A 23,786-nucleotide genomic window follows, 5' to 3' on the forward strand; every position below is an offset into this window, starting at 1 on the left:
GCCTACTACTCCTTGATTTTGCCACACTGCCTAAAACAACTGGAACTAAAAAGACAACATATTCATTCATGAAATAATTAAGGAATAATTAAAGGTCTCAATTATATGGCTAGGTACCTGTTAAATTGTACTGACTCTTGATTCATTAGCACTGAAGGAAGGTGAGAATTTTGGAATGGGATTAATAAAAAGGTTACCTAAGAAGTCTGTTGTTATTGCTACTGTATCCAGGTGCTAAAGCATGCATCTATTTTCAGGTATTTGTGCTACGTGTTTTATAAACATTATGTAAATTCTTCCCAGAAGCAATATTATGAGATAGGTGCTAATTATCATACTAGCAGTCAGTGTTGTAATTGTTCTTTCAAAATCCTGTCTTTGAGTCTTTTGTGACCTTGGGCAATACTTGCCATCTCTAAGTACTAGTTATGTCTTCTATAAAGGAAAGAATGGGTTTACAATTATACCTTACCTACCAATATTATTGTGAATAGAGAGGTAAAGGATGAAAAAGTATATAGCACATAATATAAATTCAATAAACAGTAGTTATAGCCATTTTACAGATGAAGAAACTGTGCACAGAAAGATTAATAATTTACATTAGATCATGCAACTTAATTGCAGTGGACTTCCTAGACCATTGCATCATTCCTTTAGCTTATGATAGAATTTACTATTAGGTCATTTTCCTTGTATCTTTAAATGACACCTAGTCAGGACACATAGGAAGTCGTTCTAGTGGTTACATTATAGATTAGAATCAAATAGAAGTAGCTATGTACACTTCTGTGAATTTCTCTTTCAGTTTAGTAAACAACCTGCATCCTTGGGGGGCTATCCAGAGTGATGATCCAGTATTCTTGTTGGCAACCACCATTTCAAATTTATTGATATCTCAGGTGTACGCAGAAGTGGTGGAAAGGTAGGAAAAAAATGAGGGCAGGTATTGGACTAAATGACAGATGGATTCAAACACAGGAAAAGCAGAAGTTTACTTAGGAGGTGTTTTGTGGTCAACATATTCACTTTCCAGTCCCCTTGGCTTTTCAGAATGAAAATGTGGTATCCTAATTAAACATTTTTAGTCCTCCAAAACCACTAGTATTAAAGTGATCTCAATTAACACATTTTCTATTAAGTAGAATGATCTGAAATTCCAAATCTATAATGCCAGGCATAAATAGAATTGTACGGCACACTAAAAGTGTGCATACTTCACTGTTGTACATTTGATTAGATCACCTTTCAAACAACTAAACAGTGACCATGTGGCTGAATTGCCACACTGTTTTCTCTGTTTAATTTCAAGTTTGAAATGTCTTCCCATCACAAAAGTAGGTAAAACCCTAGAAAGCTGTAGAATAGAAAGGGAATTAATGGTTCTTTTCTGTTGTTTTGATTTCCACAAGTTTGATGGCTTTGTGTAATTTGAATAATTGTAAGCTTCCAGCATGCTGATAAGGTTCTCTTACATTATTCATTTGCAAGAAGTGATGATCAATTACAGCTTCTCCCTTTAAAAAAATTGTCATAAAGCATTCTCACTCCCTCCCATCCTGCACCACCAAAGCTTTATTCACTACCAATTGCTTCTATTTTTTCTTACTAGAGAAACTCATTAGTCTATCTCTTATTAATCCTTTCCTTTCTGTTATTTTTAGTGTGACCTAACCTGTATCTATTCTTCTGCTCATTCTTCCTCTCTCATTTCTATGACTTTAATTTTTATTTCAGGAAAGCTTTTAACAAATATGACCACCATGAGGAAAAAGTTGTTAATCCCATAGTTACTAATTTACTGGCAGCACCAAGAATGTATATGTCCAAATTCACCTGTCACAAGATGTAGAAAATATTACTTTTTAAAATGGAAAAATTGGTTTTCTTTCTTGTCTTGTCATATATGGTAGGTATGATGACTAATTACATGTTTCAATCTGGCTAGGCCATAGTTCCCAGATATGTGACTAAACATTATTTTAGATGTTTCTATGAGGGTGTTTATGGATGATATTCACAGTTAAATTGGTAGACTGACTAAAACAGATTTCCCTCCATGACATGAATGGGCCTCATCCAATCAGTTGAAGACCAAAATAGAATAAAAGACATAAAACATTAACTGCAACATCAGCTCTTTCCTGAAACTTCAACCTGAAGGCCTTTGGACTTAAACTGGGATACTGACTTATTATGGATCTCTAGCAAGACAGCCCAACCCTACAGATTTTGGACTTGACAACCTCCATAATCTTTTGTATCAGTGAGTCAATCTCTCCTCTCTTCCCCTCCCCACCCCTCCTCCTTTTCCTCCTTTTTCTTTCTTCATCTCCTGCTCTCTCTCTCCATATAGATAATATACATAGATATACACCTGTGTGTATAAACTTATCTATATATACTTATACACATATGTGCACACTACTGTTTAGATAATGTCTGAGTGTGTCGCCCAATACTTGTTGTGGCTGGAATCTTGGTCTCCAGTATAGTGGTATTAATGTCATGTAACCTTTAAGATGTAAGCCCTGATACAAGACCATTAGGTCACAGGAACATTGATTTTACAAGAGATTAATGCTAGTTTTATGGAATGAGTTATTCCCTGTGAGAGTGGGTTATTATTAAATGAAGCCACCTCCCCTTCCGTGTGTGATCTTTTCCTTTCCTGCTTCTTCTCCATGTTATATCTCAACCAGGAGATGCTCTCAACAGAACCTGACATGATCTTGGAATTTCTATCTCCAAAACTGTGATCAGAATAAATCTTTAAAGCATCCAGTCTCACATATCTCTTACAACAGAAAACAACTACTTTTGTTCTATTTGTTTCTTTTCTAGAAAACCTGGACTAATATAAAAGGCAATAAATTACAGACAATGACTATATCATGCTTTTTACTTCTTGGTTGTCATGAGATGTGAAGTCACCTCTGCCAGGTGCTCCTACCATGATGTACAGTACTGCTACCAGCCCAAGGATAGAGGGCCAAATGACCATGAAAAGAAAGTTCAAGTTACCAAGGTTCCCAAATAACACTAATGTGTTGCCAGCTCTGACACAAGGTGAATTCCAGTGAAGCACAGTAGCTCCACTTTTCCAGAGGATAGTTAATAGAATGTGATCTCCAAGAGTACCACAGCACATGCATGTCTCTGGAATTGTTTTCACCCCAGGAAGTGTTTCTGTTCCTCAAGCCTCCAGCATTCCTATGATGCATTTCCACTGAGCTGCTTAAGTATAGTTGGAAAGGAAGCAGGGTCAGCCCTGAGTGTTGAGCCTGTAGTGAGAATGTGACAAGGTGTTTCACCTGTCATTGCACTCCAGTGCAAGAACATTGAAAAGGGAAACCTCAAATCGTGACAGCAAAACTTAAGGTCACAATCGACTTCAAATATAAGTCCATCAGAAACTCAAACTGGAGATGTGTTCAAAGAAACAGTAGAAAGTTTTTAAAAAAAGACCAAAAACCTGAAACATTCATTGAATGTGGGCTTGCCAGAAGCACCAAATGGAGACATGTCTAAAGAAATAGTGGAAAATGTAAATTACACCTCCCACCCCCACTTTAGAAATCTGCAGCAACAAAGTCTCTCAATTCACAATCAAAAAAGAACTTAAAGAGGAGAAGAAATAGTAAATGATGCTGGACCTGATACAAAAATAACAAAAATTGAAGATGGTCCTGACGCTCCTGAAGAAACAGAAAACTGTGGAGAAGCCAGACAATGAGGAAGGTGACAAGTGAGGTCACCCACAATGACAGGAGCTTCTGAGGATACATCATTGGTTTCTCTACCTAATCTTATCAGTGAAAACACTCAGAGAGCAATAAAAGAAAGGGCTTAACAAACATGACTGATATTCAGCATCTAGGTATCCAACCATTTCTGAAACACACCAGCAGCTGCAACCAGCAGTGGCAGAATGCTCACATTTCTCAATCCTGCGTTGAACTCATTTTTAAGTTGTAGTTCATGTCCCAAAATAAAATAAAACTCTGAATTCTTTCACCTGTTAGAGAACTGGCCACGCAGATTTTGCATTCTTTAAGAACTAATGACTCACCATGTTCACACAAGTGGAAACAGTAACCAAAGAACAGAAATTTGCTAATGGAATCAGCATCATTGTAGCGACAGCAGGCTACCTCTTCAACCATATGCAGAATACCCTACAGTTTATGTATAAAAACCAGAAGGGTCTTGTGATCAATGAAACTGATCATATCTTGATTGTTAACTTGAAGAGCAAATTATTGAACATCTGCCAACACATAGACAGATCATGCTGTTCTCTGTCACACAAACTTGAAAAGTTGGAGACTTGGCAAGGCTTTCCCTAAAAAAGGAGCCATTGTACATTGTTGACAATGATAATAAATCTAATGCAACAGTGGATCGTCTTGAGCAAGGATAAATTATTTGTCTTTGTCCCTCTGAAATGGAATTCTTCTGCTCTTAAGACGAAACAGAAAAAGAAAATGATGGTCTTTTCTTCCTGTAAGTCTGTGAACTATCACTGTGAGTGCTGAGCAACACTGATTTGTTCGACTTAACCATTCAGGGAAGGTAGAAGCAACATAAACATTACAACCACATTCTTCCAGTTCTTCCATGCAGATTCTGGGTTATTGTTTGATACTGACATGGAAGTAAGAGGGATGGATATTCCTGAAATCAACTGGATTGTTCAGTATGATCCTCCAGATGGCCCTAGGAATATAGTCATCAGGAGAGTAGAAGAGCCAGAGACCTAAATGAAAGAGAATATGTCTTGCTCATTTTTGCTCCCAAGAAGAATTGGATTTCCTTTGTATCTTGATGCAATTCAAGGCTCTGTTAAGTGAATTTGACTTTTCATGGTCTAAAATATCTGACATTCAGTCTCAGCCTGAAAAATTGATTGAAAAGAATTACTTTCTTCATAAATCAGCCCAAGAAGCATATAAATCATGCATACAAGCATATGATTTCCATTCTCTGAAATAGATCTTTGATGTTAATAACTTAAATTTGCCTCAACTTGCTCTATCATTTGGTTTCAAGGTGCCTCCTCCTATTGATCTTCATATGAACAGCTATGAACAGTAAGCATATAAAAAGGTGGTGGTGAATTAGTCTACCAGAACACAAAGAAAGTTGACAAGTCCAAAATCTTTTAAAACGTTAACAAGAAATTATCTGAAAGCAGGCAGTTCTCTCACTAAAGAGTTTTCTCTTAGGCAACCCTCTTTTGGACCCCTCCCAGCTCTGCACACTGTACTCTTTTTGATCTTCCTATTTCAACCAACTCTTACTTTTAAAAAAAAGATTTATGTCTGTAGCTTTTAGAATCTTTTTGGTCCTTGTTGTGATGATACAATATTTTAATCTTTAAATACCCTCTGAAAAAAAATTTCCTTTTTAAATATAATTCTTTTTTTTTTGTACCTTTCCTTTCTAGTATGTAAAGATTTTTGTGGCACAGATAGCCATACTAACTTGGTATAAAAAAGAACATAGTGTGTACTGGGCAGATGGTGATTGTGAAATTCCTGGGATTTGGGATTCCCCACATCAGGTCTGGCTACTCACCCCTATATGCTAAATAAAGAGATGGTAATGGTGAAGAGTAGAGAGAGGAGATTTAGTACAGGGCCCAGGAAGTCATGGGAAGACAGCACTTCAAACCATCTTTAGCCATCTTCAGGATATAAACATGAGGTTTAGGTTTAGATTGAAAAAGAATTGGTAACTGGGAGAGAGTTATGCATAATTTATTAAACAGTCCTATTCACAGGTGTGTTCTAGTGAATCATTAGCTTGTCTTCTTTTAGGAAAGATTCCAGAGTTATTATTGTTGTCATCACTAGTCAGGACAAATAAGTCGCTGTTGTCCAATGGATGCTCTTTCTTGTAGGTCTCTGACATTTCTTTCCTTGGTGAGCAGTTTTTAACCATCCCTCCTTGTAAGCATGTTATAAGTACATCCTTTCTTTCCTGGATTCCCAGGTGACTTCAAGATGAATGGCTTAGAGGAAAGGCAGATACAAAATGGAGACAGAGATACTAAACTTTTCTCAAGCTTCTAGCTAATTTATGGGGCCAAGTAAGGAATTAATGTTCTTCAGCAAAATCAGTTTAAGTACCTGTTACAATAATGCAGAAAATAGTCTCCATTTATTTTTTGGTTTTAGTTGTTTCATGAACCTCCATGGTAGTTTGGAACCCCTCCTGAAAATGCTGCAGTATAGTAGGGGAAAAAAAGCACTGGAAAATAACTAAAACAGGACCCAAGGTAAAGGCATCATTTTATATATTCCTGGTTTTAAATCAATCAGTCTTTCTCAGATTTTTTTTTTTAAGGAGCAAGAAATGAGGCTTATTCTTCATTGTCATTTGAATAATGGCCCCCTGAAAAGTCTTAATGTTGGGTGGGGAGAGACAGATTGAGATTGTTAAATTTCACTTACAGCAATGCAGGTACAATATTCTCCTTGCCTCCATTTAGTAACTAAGCAAAGACCTTTTTAATAAATATAGATGGTGGTTCTCCTCATTTAGATTTATTTCAAGGCACTTGGGTTTTGGTAAACCTTTCCAACTCTGCACAGGACTTAGAAACAAGGCCAACTATCAATAGACCGAAAGCCAAATCATGAGACATTGCTCAGCATATATTAATGTTAGCTTATTTGTGAGGAAAAAAAAGATGACCTCTTCCAACTCATGAAACAAAAAGTACATTTGCAGTGAAAACTGAAAATGAACAGAGGTTAGGAAAAACAGCAGTCAGTGATTTAGTTATATTTTGTAGTAATTCAAAATCAATGTTGGTAGCATTATTTTGCTATTGTGCCCGTTAATATTGAGTCCCATTAAATATAATTACCGAGAACATCAGATACAGAGCAGACAAATGGATAAACAGTATTCCAGCAGGAAAAGGAAAGAGCAATGCTCCCTTCTCCACACTTAACCACTGTCACCCTAGCTGGACCTCTTTTGGGTGTTAGATTCTGGCCACTGGGTTCCTAGCCTGACTTTTTGGATTCCTATTGGCCTTTAACAACTGTTTCTCACTTCAATACAATTTGTTTGTTTGTTTGTTTCAGAAATAATTGTGTTTCAAAAATTACATGAAACCAAAAGGAAGAATATTTATTTACTAGAAAGAAGAAATATTATTAATATTTTGGCACATAACTTTCTAGGTTTTTATATACTTGTTTATACTTTTGATTTTTTTATCAAGCATGAGGTTGTCCTCTACCTACTACTTATAACCAGCTTTTTCATAATGTTATTTGCCTGTATCATTAGATAATCACATCATAAAAAAGAGTATAGCATTTTACAACTGGAGAAAGAGGGTCTGGGAATGGTATAAAGATCTAGACTGCTTTCCTAAAGAAGAAAATAGACATTTCATGTAAAAAGAAGTGTGATAGAACAAGTTTAAAGAAGAAAATTAAAGGAATGAAACAAAGTTAATTGTATTTTCTTTGCCGTAGGAATCCGGAGTCAAAAAAGAAGAAAACAATGGCTTCCATAGCTCTTAGAGTATATTTGGACTGCAAGAGCCCAAAGGATCTTCCCCTCTCCTACCTCTCTAACCTCTCCTCCTCTTACCTTGCATTTTGTTTTGTTTTGTTTTTCTTTTTGCCTTCTTTCCTTTTGGGAAATTTTGGATCCATCTCATGGTCTTTACCCATCTCTGTCAAATATGCTCTTCCACCAGATCATTTCATTTTTGACCCTTTCTCATTATTTAATTCTTCCCAAATCAAAGATATGTCCCCTGTCTATCCTACATAGAGAGTAAGACCTTTTCTCATGTCATATTTTAATATATATTCTGATTTATTTTGTCAGTACAAGACATCACTATCTGAACTTCATTTAAAAGCTGCCTAAAATTTATTAGGCAATTGTTCGAAATCATTTATTAGCTAACTGATCAATCATGACTGGAGACTATTCATAAGATGTTTGTGTTTGGTGGATGAAGAGGGAGGGAAAATGGTAAAATGACTAATGGCACAGAGATTCAAACTGTGTGGGTAAAATTTGGCTGGAAATAGTAGTTCAAGGAGAAGCTCAGTAAAACAGTGGGGAGAGGGATAGGTGGAGGTATGAGAGAGAAAGAGATTGAGATGCAGGCTATACCATAAGGAAAGGAATGCAGAACAGACCAGATAAGGCTTGAGATAACAAAGAGAATCCTAGACAGAAGAAACTAGCAGATAATGGAAAGGGCATGAATTAGGAGCTAAAGATTAAAATTGATAAAAGCACTATACCCAAAGTGAAATGTACGTTTTTAAGTAAACAACGATTTTAAGTAAAATACATATATACTTTTAAAGAATTTAAATATAACATTGAAATTATTCCATGATATGGGTTACGATCATGGTAGATTTTAAAAATGCATAAATTAAACAAAAGAGTTAGGTACATAATTTCACAGATAATACATGCAATTATGCATAAGGAAAAAAATCCATGAAAATTACAAATAAAAGATGGATTTAAAATACTGAATTACAGAATATAGAATACATTTTGCCTTCCACACTACTTTTCTGAAAGGTATTCCATTCCTATCTTGACATATAATCAACTTGAAGCCTGAATCCCAAGCCATAGGCCTTTCTCCTGTATCCTGCCACCCAAGTTCTGTGACTTTCTCATTTCTATTGATTTAAACTTGGTACAAGGGAAAGTGCCATGGACTTAGAAGGTCTAATGTAAACCATGACTCTTCCACTTACTGGCTGTACAGACTTCAGGAAGATATTTATCTCCTCTGATTCATAGTCCACTTACTGGTATTTGCAGAATACATAGGCCAATTGAGTCTAAATTCAATTCATTCATTCCCAGCTACCATTTCTAGCTTGTCACTAAAATTCCATTTCTTCTGTTCTTCACTGCCTCTAATCCAGTGATTCTTAAACTCCAAAGTCTGTCAGAATCAGCCAAGGAAAATTTCATCTTCTTGGGAAAATTTACTAACCCAAAAATTTTGACTCCAGTGAGTCAGTGGAGAGACCTGTTAACCTGCATTCTAACAAGCACAATTGTGCTTCTGAAGCAACACCAATAGAAAACAACCCTCAGGTGGCAATACCAGTGTGAAAACTATCAGAAAACAGTACACAGGTGTCTGGCTATTGTTATTGTTGTGAAGACACCTCTGAATCAGTGGCTTCCCTCTTTCTGCTCTGTCTGCCTGCTATCTCTTCATCTCTATCTGTTTCATCTCACTCCTTTTTCTCTTCTCATGATAGTTTGATCCAGTCATACATCTTGGCCTCTACAGCTCAGCCATCACACCCTCAGCCTTTGTCAATAGACTCATAAGAGAAGGAAATATTATTATTATTACTGGAAAAAGATAAATAATGAACTACACCATCTACTTATGACCCCAGATAGAGCAATAACCCAGGAGCACCAGTCTATATACTTGCTCCTAGGGTCTGGACCAAACTCTACTAAGCCCCAATAATTATTCAGATGTCCCTTGCAGCTGCTCTCAAGGCTTGTGTGCTGAAAATCATCAGTGTTCTGCTTAAAAAGCTAATAAGGTTAATGTCTGCTAGAGGGTGGGGAGTGGATATAAGGAGAGGGAAGCAGAGAATAGCTATAATTAAAGGATTGAGAGAGTTTCTCTTTTCTTTACCCATGACATAATCTAAAACTGATTAGGGAATCTTTGTCAAGTGCAGGCTGAGCTGCTGGGTTTTACACAATCGTTAGAACACAGCATATAAAGAGGGGCAGAGATGGCTTCTCTTCTACCTCCCTTTGTGGAAGCAGGTTCTCCACCCCCAAGTCCTCCCAGAAGATCCAAGCACAAGCTCTTTATATGCACACATATCATGCTGAGAGCTCAGAGTCGCAAAACAACAACCAGCACACAATATGCTCATTGTTTTGATTGAGACATTGCTGTTTGAGATGCATTTATTTCTGCCTCTCATAAATATTCTTCCATGGTAGAAAAGATATAATAATAACAAATGCATTGCAAATAGAGGCCCAGACATCTTACACTTAAATTACAGTCACGTCATCTCAGTCCTACCCCATCTTTCAATTATAGTCATTAATTGAGGATGTAACCCAGAAACAATTACATCCATGAAATTCTAATGAGTCTCCTGTAGTTAATATAAAAAGAAAACAATGAGAAATGCATGCTGATGCTGGAGTCTAATCCAATTCTGTCGATTAAAATAAAGAACAGCATTTTTGTAACATGTAAATCTGACTCTTTTCCTCTACCCAGTTTTCATTGCTAGGGAAGTGACAGACTCTCTCTGCATAGATTTGCTTATCTAACAAGCTCATCGAGCTGCCCTCTCTCAATTATGCCCAAAGCACATCTTGAAAACTCACCAGAGGGGAATAGATTGTGCTCAGGGATCCACCTTTGAGAGGCTCATATTTCCATATGAAAAGTCCATTCTTTGTTTACCTGACTGAAGTGGGAATATAATTTATCTTTCACTACAACAAAAACAATTGTATTAATTATGATCCTAGAAGAACAAAGTGGCAGCTTAATTCGGAATCTTTCTACTTCTCCTAGAATAAGCAATATGATAATGAAAAAAAAAACAAAAAAAATTATCTACTCCATTTTCACTTAAAATAGAAGATGAATATCCTCCACAAACTTTAAATTATGGATATATATGGCCCAAGGCATCTGAGACTAACAGAACGAGGCAGGAAGTTCCCAAAGCAACCTTGACTCAGGGTTAGGGAAAATTGGGGCTGCTGGCACTACAGAGGTCAATCCCAGCAACCAACAGCAAAACAGACACTCAAAAGAGGTGACACAGAGGATGGAGTGCTAGGAATAGGGGAAAGAGACAAGTGTGAGCGTAGAGGAAGAAGAAGACTTAAAAGTCTCCCAGACAAGCTAAAAGAGATCTTGTTTTTCAAGTGTTAGTAAAATCCACTTCCAAAAAGTGAGTGATCACACTGGAAAGCCAAACCCTTGCCCCTGGTAACAGCAACCAACACAGGAAGCAGAGGTGAAAGGCTGGTGAGGGAAGTCCTTTAGCGCCAAGCTGGGTTTTAAGAAGAAAAGAAAATGTGCTCACTTTGAAATCCCACAACTATAAAGACATGGTTTTTTGTTTGTTTGTTTGTTTTTTTAACACAATTCTCATGTTCAACAGAAATTCACTCTGGAATAATTTTAGTTTTTCTCTACAGTGAGAAATGGCTGGTTGAAAAATCTGCTTTAAATTGGTTAGCTTCCATGCCATTCTAGCTTGAGCTGTGAGTTAGAAAGGCTATTCTTTCCCTACCAGTCTACCTCACACTCTCTTCCAGGAAGATTTCACTCTCATTTAAATATAAGGACCAAAAAAAATGGAAAAGGTAAAAACAAAAAGAAATTATAGAAATAGTGTAAGGGAAACATATGAAAAATTATAGAGAAAATTTCCAGCATGGAATACTTGCTAAAAGCATCTTGCTAAACAGCACCAGATAAAAATATAATCCAATAAGAATTTTAAAAATAAGAATTAATCATTCCCAGTCATGAAGGAAGATCACAAAACAGAAATATAGAAATTCAAGAGTAGAGATAACATAGTCACACAGTAAGAAGTGATGAGCAAAAAACTGTAGAAAGTAAAGAGAGAGAGAGAGAGACAGACAGACAGACAGAGAGTCAGAGAGAAGGAGAATTGAGAGAACTCCATAAAAAGAAAAAAACAAAAATTATTCCAACAATGAACAATAAATTTCAAGGTTTACAAGAAGAATGAGTCATGGTATGGCATGAACCTGATGAAACAAAAAAGAAGTAAGACAAAGAAAGAACTAAGAGAAAGAAATAAAAATTGAATTGCAGATAAGATAATCTAGTGCTGATATAGATCAAATCTTCGAGAAAGTAAAACAATGAAAGAGAAGAAAAATTTTGACTATCATTAAAAATTTTGTCCCAACTAAATGAAGATGTGAAAGTACATACTGAATGTATACCAAGAAAAATTGTCACCAGTCAATGCCATGATGGATCCTGATAAAATGATCACACATTGAAGACAAAGAAAATTCACTGGTTAGATAGCCAAGAACATCAATAATCTTATGAGGAAAAATATCCACTTAGTACCAGAGTTTTTCTAGCCTTTATTGCAAGAAGAAAAATGGAGCAACATCTATAAGAATATGTTTTCATTATTATCAACACATGTTCATTGTATGGGGGGATTCATTGTGCTAATTCTGAATAGCCTTACATTGTACATTGGATAGGTTGCCCCACCATATAAGATGTTTAAGGAAAGTAAGTATAAGCCATAGAAGAAAATCATGGTTGGTTATCTTGATGTTAGATCAAAAGAAGATCAAAAAATATTTTAAAAAATACTTTATAATGGCAGAGATTTGAATTTATAATGAAAACATTATAGTAATGATTATCTTTAAATCAAATATCATAGTGCAAACAAAAAAGGGGAACAATTATAACAATATAATTTCTTTTCAGATGTATCATTTTAATAAAAACACAGATGCATTTCTTCTACAGTAAGAAAATAAGGTGAAGATGTCCAAAACCACTATTACATTTTACATTATATTGAAGCTTTTTGCAAACACAATTATGTAAGAGTTAGAGTCAAAAAATATGAACAGAAGAAGTAAAACTCTTTTATTATCTAACTGAGGAACTGGTAATCCAAGAGGATCAAGCACAAAAAAGGGACAGAGCATATCTCAATAAGCTTGCCATATGCCAATAGATGTAAAATATCAAAATCATACTTATTACATATAGAAGACAGGAGGAATTTTGTGAATGGAATCAAAGACAATTGTGATACTTCTTATACTTTTAAAAATATTATTTACAGTTTTAAACCATGAAAATGTATTTCAGTAAAAAAGCTCTCTCTATACATATGTATTGTGTAACTGCCAGTCAATAAACTACATTAACTCACAACTGTATTTCCCTGATAAATTAACTAGAAAGAACGAGAAGTTCAATTATACATTTCCTTGAAAAATAATTATGAGAATTTTAATAAGAAAAAAAGAAAGAATAGCATTAAAATAGTCCAATTTCAATTATCATCAATATTTTGCCAATCATTTTTAATCTAAGTGATTATTTTTGCTTGTTTATTTTCTGGTCTTGGTTGGATTACTTTAATATAAATACTCCATTGTTGGAATTAAAGACCCTCCGGAGCCAAAAGCAGACACACAAGAGACAGAAAATCTTGACAAGGCAATTTCTCTTGATGAAAAGGGTGCAAGCATGTGCTCACTCCGTGGGAGCACAAAATGACTGACAGTAGCTCCTCCTTATATACCTGACATGGTTGTATCTGCCCCTCATCTGGGATTTGTCCAAGTCAAAGGTTCACAATCTTCCCCGATTGGCTAAAATGCTTAGGGGATTGGTTAAATCATGTAATTTGGCCGGCAATTTTCATGGGCAATGGGACTGTACAAGAATCTGGAAGAAACAGGAACCCTTTTAAGAACACAAGTCACCTAAGATGGTGATCTGAGGGATTTTAAGTATCTAAGAAGGTGATATGTACCTTGATAGAAAAGATTGTTTATCTTACACCATGATGACTTTGCATCTATAAATATTCCAATATATGTAAAGATATTATTTTTATAACCACAATTATCATACTTAAAATTAACAAATATTTCTTAATGCCATCTTATATTCAGTCCACCTTCAAATCTCCCTGATTGCATCCACAGTGGTCTTTTTATATTAAATAATAACACAATTATCTTTTATAACTGATTTGTTTGAATCAGAATAAACGTAATGATTTTATACCACATTGCATCTGTTTGCTGTCTCTTGAGTCTCTTTCTGTCTCTCTCTACCTCTTTCCCACACCCTATCCCATTAACACCTCTCCCACCATGTTTTATGCTATTTATTTGTTAAAGAAGTGGATCATTGTCCTATACAGTGCTCCATATTCATTCTGTATTTGGCTGATTCATGTAATACCTTACTATATACCCTTCATCCTTGTTTCTTATAAAATAATAGAAATTTGATTTCCTAATTTTTTATTAGACTGAATATAGATAGCATTGCATATCTACCATTTTATATGTCATATAGGAGATATATAATGTCTGGTTGTTCAATCTAAATAATGTTGGAATTGATCAGCATTTCCAGTTGTGTCATTCCATCCATCTCTAATGACTTCCTGTCACTAGGCTTTAGTGACCATTAAGGATAATCACTGAGACTGGGATTCTCTCCCCCTTCCCTGTAAAAATACCAAGAACATTATTTTGTATTCTTTTATTTTAAAAATCATTTTGTTGAGGTATGATTGATACATAAATGCTGTATCTAGGGGTGGTATGTAACTCAGTGATAGATCACTTGCCTAACATTTATAAAGCCCTGGTTTCAGTCCCCAGCACCACACACACAAAAAGCAGCCATATTTATTTGATGTACAAAACTTTATGAGTCTGGAGATAAATACTCATCTGTGGATTATCAGTACAATCTATGTCATAAAGCTATGAACTCTAAAAGCTTCCTCCTGCCCTCTTTGCTTGTTAGTATTATGTGATAGGAGCAATTACCATAAGACCCAACCTCTTAGAAAAAGTTAAGCAGCAAAATTTATTAGCAGCATTGTTAATTTCAAGTGCCTTTCCATGTTGTAGATCTCTAGAACTTATTTACCATTATAGAAAATTTCTACCATTTGACTCCTAGTTTCTCTCTCTCTACCCATGGAAATGGACAGTCTTCTCTACTTCTGTGAGTTCAACTATTTTATGCTCATCACATAAGCAATATTATATAGTATTTGCACTATGTCTGAATTGTTTCACATAGTATTCACTAAGGTTCATGCTCATTGTTGCATATGTCAAGACTCTCATCCTTTTTGAGACCAGATAATGTTCTTATTATATGTAAATACCACATTTTCTTTATCAATTCATCCATCAATAGATATTTAAGTTGCTTCCAGGTCTTGCCTATTGTAAATAATGCTGCAATTAGCATTATTGTATATTTCTTTGAGATCTTGATTTCAATTACTTCGGATATATACCCAGAAGTGGGATTCCTGCATTATGTGAATGTCTGTTTTTAATTTTTTCAACAACTTCCCTACTATTTAATACGGTAGCTATACCAATTTACATTCCCAGCAAGAGTGTACAAAATGTCCCTTTTCTATACATATTTACTAAAACTTATTTTTCCATCAATTTTTATTATGATATGTTCATTGTACAGGGGTAATTCATTGTGACAACTCTATATAGGCTATACTGTACATTGGTTAAATCACCACCACTGTCTCTTCTCCTCAACCTCTTGGAGATTTCTTTGTTCTATTTCATATAAGTATATGAAATTCATCAAATATATTCCCTCACTTTGATATATTTCATTCACCTACCCCTCTCCCACAAGAACCCCCCTAGCAAACACTGTACCTATTTTACAATTCTGTATTTCATTATTAATATATAAGTGAATGTTCAAAGGGTTTCTCAATGTATCTCTGCTGTGCATATACTTTATTTTGGTCCATTCTACCCCTTCCATTCCTCTCCCCTACCCCTTTACCTCCTACCCCCTATTTTCAACAGTTTTCAATACATATCCTAATTATCTCTACCTTCATATATCTTATGTTTTATGATATTGTTGATGCTCTATCGCTCTTTTTTCCTTTCCCTCCTTCCCTGAGTTCCATAGTGTAGTTTCATTATTACAAACCTGTAAAGGTGAGTTTATTTAGAGTTTGTGTATGATCATGTTTGTTTTTGTGTGTATGTTTATCATTTGGCTCTATCTTCCACATATGAAAGAAAACTTGCAGACTTTATCTTTGTGAGCCTGGCTTACTTCATTTTACATGATGTCCTCCAATTGCATCAATTTATCTTCAAACTACATGTTGTCACTGTTCCTTATGGCTGAGTAAAACTCCAGTGTGTATGTGTACCACATTTTCTTGATCAATTCTTCAGTTGTAGGGCATCTGAGTTGTTTCCATAGCTTAGCTATTGTGAATAGTGTTGCAATGAACATTGGTATATAGGTGTCTCTATTCTATCCTGACTTACATTCCTTTGGGTAGATGGTCAGGAGCCATATCACTAGATCATATGGCAGTTCGATCTTTGACTTTTTGAGGAAATTCCATACTGTTTTCCTTAATGGTTGTACTAATTTGCATTCCCACTAACAGTGGGAATCCTGTTTCACCATATCTTTGCCAATGTTTATTATTGTTTTTGCCTTGAATATGGCAATTTTAACCGGGGTGAGATGAAATCTTAGTGTAGTTTTGATTTGCATTTCTTTTATAGCCAAGGAAGTGAAATACTTTTATTTATTGGCCATTTGTATCTCTTCCTTTGGAATTCCCTATTTAATTCATGTGCCCATTTCTTCATTGGAGTGTTGATTCTTTGGTTGTTGAGTTTTTGAGTTCCCTGTAGTTTCTGGGTATTAGTCTCTTATAGGATAAGTAGCTGGCAAAGATTTTCTTCCCTTCTGTGTCAGTCACTTAAGACTAGTGACAGTTTCTTTTGCTGTACAAAAGCTTTTTAATTTGATGCAGTCACATTTGTTCATTCTTCCTCTTAGATGCTGAGCATTTTGAGTTCTATTTAGGAAGTTGCTTCCTATGACTACATGTTCTAGTATATTTTCCTACTGCTTCCTATAGTTTCAGGTTTTATAGTAAGGTCTTTGATCCAGTTTGAGTTGAGAGACAGAGATCTGGTTTCAGTTTTCTGTACATGGATATCCAGTTTTCCCAGCAATATTTGCTGAATAGTCTGTTTTTCTCCATCATGTGTTTTGAGCTCCTTTGCCAAAGGTCAGTTGGCTATACCTGTGTGGGTTTATATCTTGGTCTTCTATTTTATTCCATTGGTCTTGATGTCTGTTTTTGTGCCAATACTATGCTGATTTTATTGTTCTGATTCTCTAGAATAGTTTGAAGTCAGGAATTGTGATGTTTCTAGCATTTGACTTTTTGCTCAGAATTGCTTTGGATATTTGAGATCTTTGTGTTTCCATATGCATTTTAGGATTGATTTTTCCATCTCTGTGAAGAATGTCTTTGGGATTTTGATACGGATTGTGTTGAACATGTAGATTGCTTTTGGTAATAAGGCCCTTTTCACAATGTTGATTCTACCAATTCACCAGCATGGGAGATCTTTTCATCTTCTCATGTCTTCAATTTCTCAATTCAGTGGTTTATAGTTTTCATTGAAAAGGATTTTGGTTTCTATCATTAAATTTATTCCATGGTACTTAATTTTTTTTAATTTTTATTTTTTTATTATTCATATGTGCATACAATGCTTGGGTCATTTCTCCCTCCTGCCCCCACCCCCTCCCTTACCACCCACACCACCCCCTCCCTCTTCCCCCTACCCCCTCGATACCTGGCAGAAACTATTTTGCCCTTATCTCTAATTTTGTTGAAGAGAGAGTATAAGCAATAATAGGAAGGAACAAGGGTTTTTGCTAGTTGAGATAAGGATAGCTATACAGGGAGTTGACTCACATTGATTTCCTGTGCATGTGTGTTACCTTCTAGGTTAATTCTTTTTGATCTAAACTTTTCTCCAGTTCCTGCTCCCCTTCTCCTATTGGCCTCAGTTGCTTTTAAGGTATCTGCTTTAGTTTCTCTGCGTTGAGGGCAACAAATGCCAGCTAATTTTTTAGGTGTCTTACCTATCCTCATATCTCCCTTGTGTGCTCTCACTTTTATCTTGTGATCAAAGTCCAATCACCTTGTTGTGTTTGCCCTTGATCTAATGTCTGCATATGAGGATTTTGATACTATTGTAAATGGGATTATTTCCCTGATTTCTTTCTCAGTCTGTACATTGTTGTTGCATAGAGAAGCTACTGATTTCTGTATATTTATTTTGTATCCTATTACTTTGCCAAAAGAGTTTATGATTTCTAATAGTTTTTTGGTGGAGTCTTCAGGATCTTTTCGGTATAGGATCATGTTATCTGCAAATAGGGATAGTTTGACTTGTTCCTTCCTTATTTGAATCCTTTTTATTTCTTGCTTTTGTCTTACTGCTCTGGCTAGGAATTCCAAAACTATATTGAATAGGAGTGGGGAAAGCAGGCATCTTTGTCTCATTACTGACTTCAGTGGGAATGGTTTCAGTTGCTCTCTATTTAGTATAATGTTGGCTATAGGATAGTCATAGATAACCTTTATTATATTGAGGTACATTCCTTCTATTCCTAGTTCCTTCAGCATCTTTATCATGAAAGAAGGCTGAGTTTTGTGAGATTTTTTTGCATCTATTGAGAAGATCAAGTGGTTTCTGTCCTTGCTTCTTTTTATTTGCTATATTACATTTTTAGATTTGTGTATATTGAACCATCCTTGCATCCCTGGTATGAACCTCACTTGGTTGTGTATATGATCTTTTTATATGTTGTTGAATTCTTTTTGCCAATATTTTGTTGAGAATCTTTGAATCTATATTCATTAAAGAGATTGGCCTATAACTCTCTTTTTTGTTGTATCCTTGTTCAGTTTTGGAATGAATGTAATATTGGCTTCATAGAATGAGTTGGGCAGTGTTCCTTCCCTTTCTATTTCCTAGAAAAGTTTGAGGAATATTGGTTTTAGTTCTTCTTTAAGGTCTGGTAGAATTCAGCTGTGAATCCTTCAGGTCCTGGGCTCTTTTATGTAGGGAGGCTCTTTATTACTGCTTCAATCTCATTGCTTGTTATAGGTCTATTTAGGAGTTATGGGTCTATTAATATCTTCTTGGTTCAATTTAGGTTGGTTATATGCATCTGAAAATTTATCCATTTCTCCTAGATTTTTCCAGTTTACTTGAATATAAATTTTTGAAGTATTGGCTATTGATCCTCTGGATTTCTTTTGTATTTATGGTTATGTCCCCTTTTTCATCTTTGATTTTATTAATTTGAATCTTTTCCCACCTCTGTTTTCTCATGTTGGTTAAGGGTTTGTCAATCTTGTTAATCTTTTGGAAGAACCAACTTTTTGCTTCATTGGCTCTTTGTATAGTTTTTTGGACTCGATTTCATTGATCTCAGTCCTGATATTTATAATTTCTCTTGTCTACTAATTTTTGGGTTTGGTTTGTTCCTGTTTTTCTAGAAGCTTAAGATACATCATTAGGTTGTTTATGTGAGAGGTCTCTGTTTTTTTATAGCTATAAATTTTCCCCTTAGAACAGTCTTTGCTGTGTCCCACAGATTCTGGTAGGTTTTATTTTCCTTTTCATTAAATCCTAGGAAGTTTTTGATTTCTTCCCTTATTACTTCTGTCACCCACTATTCCTTACCAACATTTTTTATTTCTTGTTTTTAAGTAATAGCCATTCTAACAAGTATGAGGTAATATTTCATTGATTTTGATTTACAGTTCCCAATTAGTGATGCTGAGTACCTTTTCATATTGTTGTTAACCTTTTATGTCTTCTTTGGGGAAATGTCTACTTAGTTATTTTTTTCATTTTTAAATTGGACTTTATTTTGTTACTGAGTTTTTTGAGTTCCTTATATATTTTGATTATTCACCCTTTATCAGTTACATGATTTGCAAATATTTTGTCCCATTCTATAGATTGCTTTTTCATTTCATTGGTTGTATTCTTTGCTGTATAGAAGCTTTTTAATTTGATATAAGCCATTTGTCTATTGTTGTAGCCTGTATTTTTGTTGTCGAATGCATGAAGTCAAGACCAATGTCGAGAAAGTTTTCCTCTAAAACTTTTATGATTTCAAATGTTGCATTTAAATCCTAATCCATTATGAATTCATTTTTATGAATGGCAAAAGGTAAAGGCCTGATTTTCCTTGTTTGCATATGGATATCCACTTTTTGCCATCACTTACGGAAGAGACTATGCTTTTCTCACCATGTATCTTGGTACACTTGTGGAAAATCAGTTTAGTGTTTATTCATGAATGAATTTCTGGGCTCTCCAGTCTGTTCCATTGGTTTGTGCATATCTATTTTTATTGTACTGCCATGCTGTCCCACTTACTACTGCTTTGGAATTTGATTGTTTTTGAGACAGCATTATCACTAAGGTGCCCAGTCTGACCTCAAACTCCCAATGCCTAAGCTTCTGAGTGCTGAGATTTCAGGAATGTGCCACCAAGCCCAGCTTGCTTTGTAATATCTTTTTAAAATTAGGATGTGCAACATTCCCAGCTTTGTTGGTGCTCAAAGTTCTTTGGCTATCCAAAATATTTAGGGATTTGATTTGAAGATTGTTTTTTCTACATTTGGATTTTGATAGAAAGTGCACTGAATCTGTAGATCACTTGACAATTATGGACACTTTAATAATATTAACTCTTCAATTTTAATATTGTCTTCTGTGTTTGTGAAATTAAATTCTGCTATAAAGAAAAAATTACTTACTTAATAGTTAAAGTGAAATAAAGTTTACACTAAGATGTCAAAAAAATTTGACTATTTTCTCTTACTTATTTATTTTCACAAGAAAAGAGTTACAGGCCAACATCCACCAATAAGGACTCATGGAGGACCATTGTTGACTCATAAATGTTTGCATATTGAACACATCTTAATTCCTTATAAACAGTATTTTTCAGTGTCAACTATTATTTTCCATTTTTGGTCTTCAGTACTCATTAATTTGGCTCCTGTGTCTTTGGAAATAATTTCATTAGTCTTTGAGTGCTTCCTTACTCTCTGGAATAAGATAATCAAGATTTACTTTACACATTTCATATGTTTCTTGCCCCAGACCCAGACGCAACCAATCTTTAGTGGAATAAGCATTTGTAGATGCTTTGAAAGAAAATAAGAGAGTGTGCAAATTCATATAATAATTGTCATGCATGTAGGTCAACTAGAAGCATGTATATTGATACCATACTACTTATTGTATAAATTGAGTTGCCAAATCAGTATCATAAAAATCATATTTATTAAATATCTTTATTTTAATTTCTGTAATTTGTTTATATTTTTAAGTAAAAGCAGACTCTTTTAACTCTCCAAAAAAATATGTACATGGATATATACATATGTATGTGTAGAAAATGTAGATATAATAGCTTGCATGCATATATGAAGAGAGAAAAAATTGATCACTAATGTAGTGATAGTGACAGCTCACATTTCAAATTACAAATTTAAGTTATTTCTTTGATTTTATAATATTTTATATATTAAAAAATTATTCCTAATAATTAAAAATAATGTTCAAAATAAAAATAATAATAGCAAATCTAATTGAATTCAGTCAAATATTTTAAAATACATTTTGTCTTTAGGATGCATCTTATTAGAGTTATACAGTAAAAATGATATATTTTGTATCACATGAAATAACCTTTCTTATGTGTGGCTATTCTATACACACACACTTGATATAAAATTTGGAACATTTGTTTAATCTGTTTCCTGTTTAATATTTTCATTTTGATTTTAATTTTGTTTTTTTTTTTCATTTTTCTTTTATTATTCATATGTGCATACAAGGCTTGGTTCATTTCTCCCCCCTGCCCCCACCCCCTCCCTTACCACCCACTCCGCCCCCTCCCTCTCCCCCCCCAATACCCAGCAGAAACTATTTTGCCCTTATTTCTAATTTTGTTGTAGAGAGAGTATAAGCAATAATAGGAAGGAACAAGGGTTTTTGCTGGTTGAGATAAGGATAGCTATACAGGGCATTGACTCACATTGATTTCCTGTGCGTGGGTGTTACCTTCTAGGTTAATTCTTTTTGATCTAACCTTTCCTCTGTTTAATATTTTCATTTTGATTTTAATTTTGTAAAACGTCATAAAGTTAAACAAAAACATAATGAGATGGACACCTAGAGAAATCTTTCCTTCATTCTAGTTACTTTGCCTTTTCTCCTCTCTCATCTTTTATGGTATATTTTAAATATCATTCTGTATTTTGGTTTTACTGAATTTTTTTAATTAACCAGATACCCTGGAGTCACCAAGTATTAGTATATAGAGATCTTCCTCAATTCATTTTACAGAGAATTTGTTCTATGTTTGTGGACATATTGTAATGTATTGAGTAAACTCACTTGGGATGCACATCTAGGTTTGTTGTAAGCTTCTGCTATTTTAAATAATGTCACAATCAATGTTTTTATATATACATCATTTTGCATTTTCACAAAGATATTTTCAAATGGATTCCTAGAAAGAATTGCTAGATTAAGGAATGAAATATTTATTTTCTAAATTTCCTTACAAAGACATTTTTCATACCCATCAGAAATAAGTTAAAGTGCCTATTTCCCCAGAGGCTTGCCAAAATGTTTATAGTCAAAATTCTTGATTTTTGGTAGTCTGATGGCTGAATGTTGTTTCAGTATGGTTTTTGTGTACAAATCCATCATTATGAATGAATTAAAGCTTCTCACTCATATGTTTTGGTGTCCTTTGCATTTTTTTTTCTTGAGTAGTGAATTATTGGTATTTTTCTTTTCTGGACCACTAAATTTTTTATTAGCATATATTAATTGCACAAAGGGAAAAAAGAGGAAGAGGTATTTTTCATTGTAAGGAAATTCTTGATATGTTAGAGATTTTATCCTTATGTTATAGGTTAAATATTTGCTCCAAATAATCATTAATCATTGTGCTTTGTCTATTGATTTTTTTATATTTATGCAAATGTTTTAAAACTATTTTTAAAACATGCTATAAATTTTCAACTCTCAGAGAAGGTCATGGCAATTAGAGAATGTGAGAGAAATTGAGGCAAATAAGATACTTTCAAATATATTTACTAATCTGAAGAAGCTGCTTGAGACCATAAATTCATAAACCCCAGATATCAACTCCATCATGGCAGGAACTGTGTCAGTTTCCCCATTGATAGAACTTTACTTCCCCAAAACATGTTTAGAATAAAAAAATTGTCAAATTAATCAATTAGGAGTATTCTGTCAATGTCTTATTTGTGCAAAAAAGAACAATAAGAATAATGTTTGCAAGCTCATCTTGTCTACCTTAATTAAAAAAATCATTAATTTCACACTTACTCTATTAGCAGGAGTATAAATTAATATCATATTTATACAGAAAAGTGGAAATTACCAGTTAAAATTTGAATGTGTATATCCAACAACTTTGATTATCAATTTTGACCCACATATGTACAAAAAGAGGTATGCACAGGATATTGGTCACATAACTGTAGGTAATAACAAAATTGAGAATAATCTAAATTGAATTAAGAGGTTATTAGATTTGACATAGTATGTACCAATTAAATGTGCAAGGGATCTTTACATTACTAACATATGCCAATTAACAAAGCAATATGCATAGCAAAATACCATTTATACTTAGAAAATATCTTCAATTTGAATTTTGAAGAAATTCTGCCAAAAAACAATGGCAAAACCCAAATTAGAGGTGTGGCACAAGTGATAAAGTATCTGCTTAGCAAATGGAAGGTCTAAGTCAATTCATACGTGTGTGTGTGTGTTTTTGTATATGTATACACATACATATATACACATACCAACAATATGGCAAAATCCAAACAAAATTTTTTTAAAAAGCTTACAGGTTAAAGACAGGTATAAAAGCAGACAGAACAGGAGAGATCAAGATTTGGTGAAAGAGGAAACAGAGAGAGGCAAATACAACCATTAACTCTGCTCATCACGTAAAATTTTTGTTAGTTATAAATGATGGACAAGAATCTGAAGAGCTGAGCAGAACTTTCAGAAAGTCTCAAGGGGCT

At 34.4% G+C, this 23,786-nt stretch overlaps 1 pseudogene; it reads left to right on the forward strand.

Annotated features, from left to right (window-relative positions):
- Positions 1–779: 779 nt before the first annotated feature.
- Positions 780–5,213, forward strand: LOC109680112 (ATP-dependent RNA helicase DDX18 pseudogene; annotated as a pseudogene).
- The last annotated feature ends 18,573 nt before the right edge of the window (positions 5,214–23,786 follow it).

This window comes from Castor canadensis, chromosome 8, assembly GCF_047511655.1.
Source record: "Castor canadensis chromosome 8, mCasCan1.hap1v2, whole genome shotgun sequence".
Taxonomy (NCBI): domain Eukaryota; kingdom Metazoa; phylum Chordata; class Mammalia; order Rodentia; family Castoridae; genus Castor; species Castor canadensis.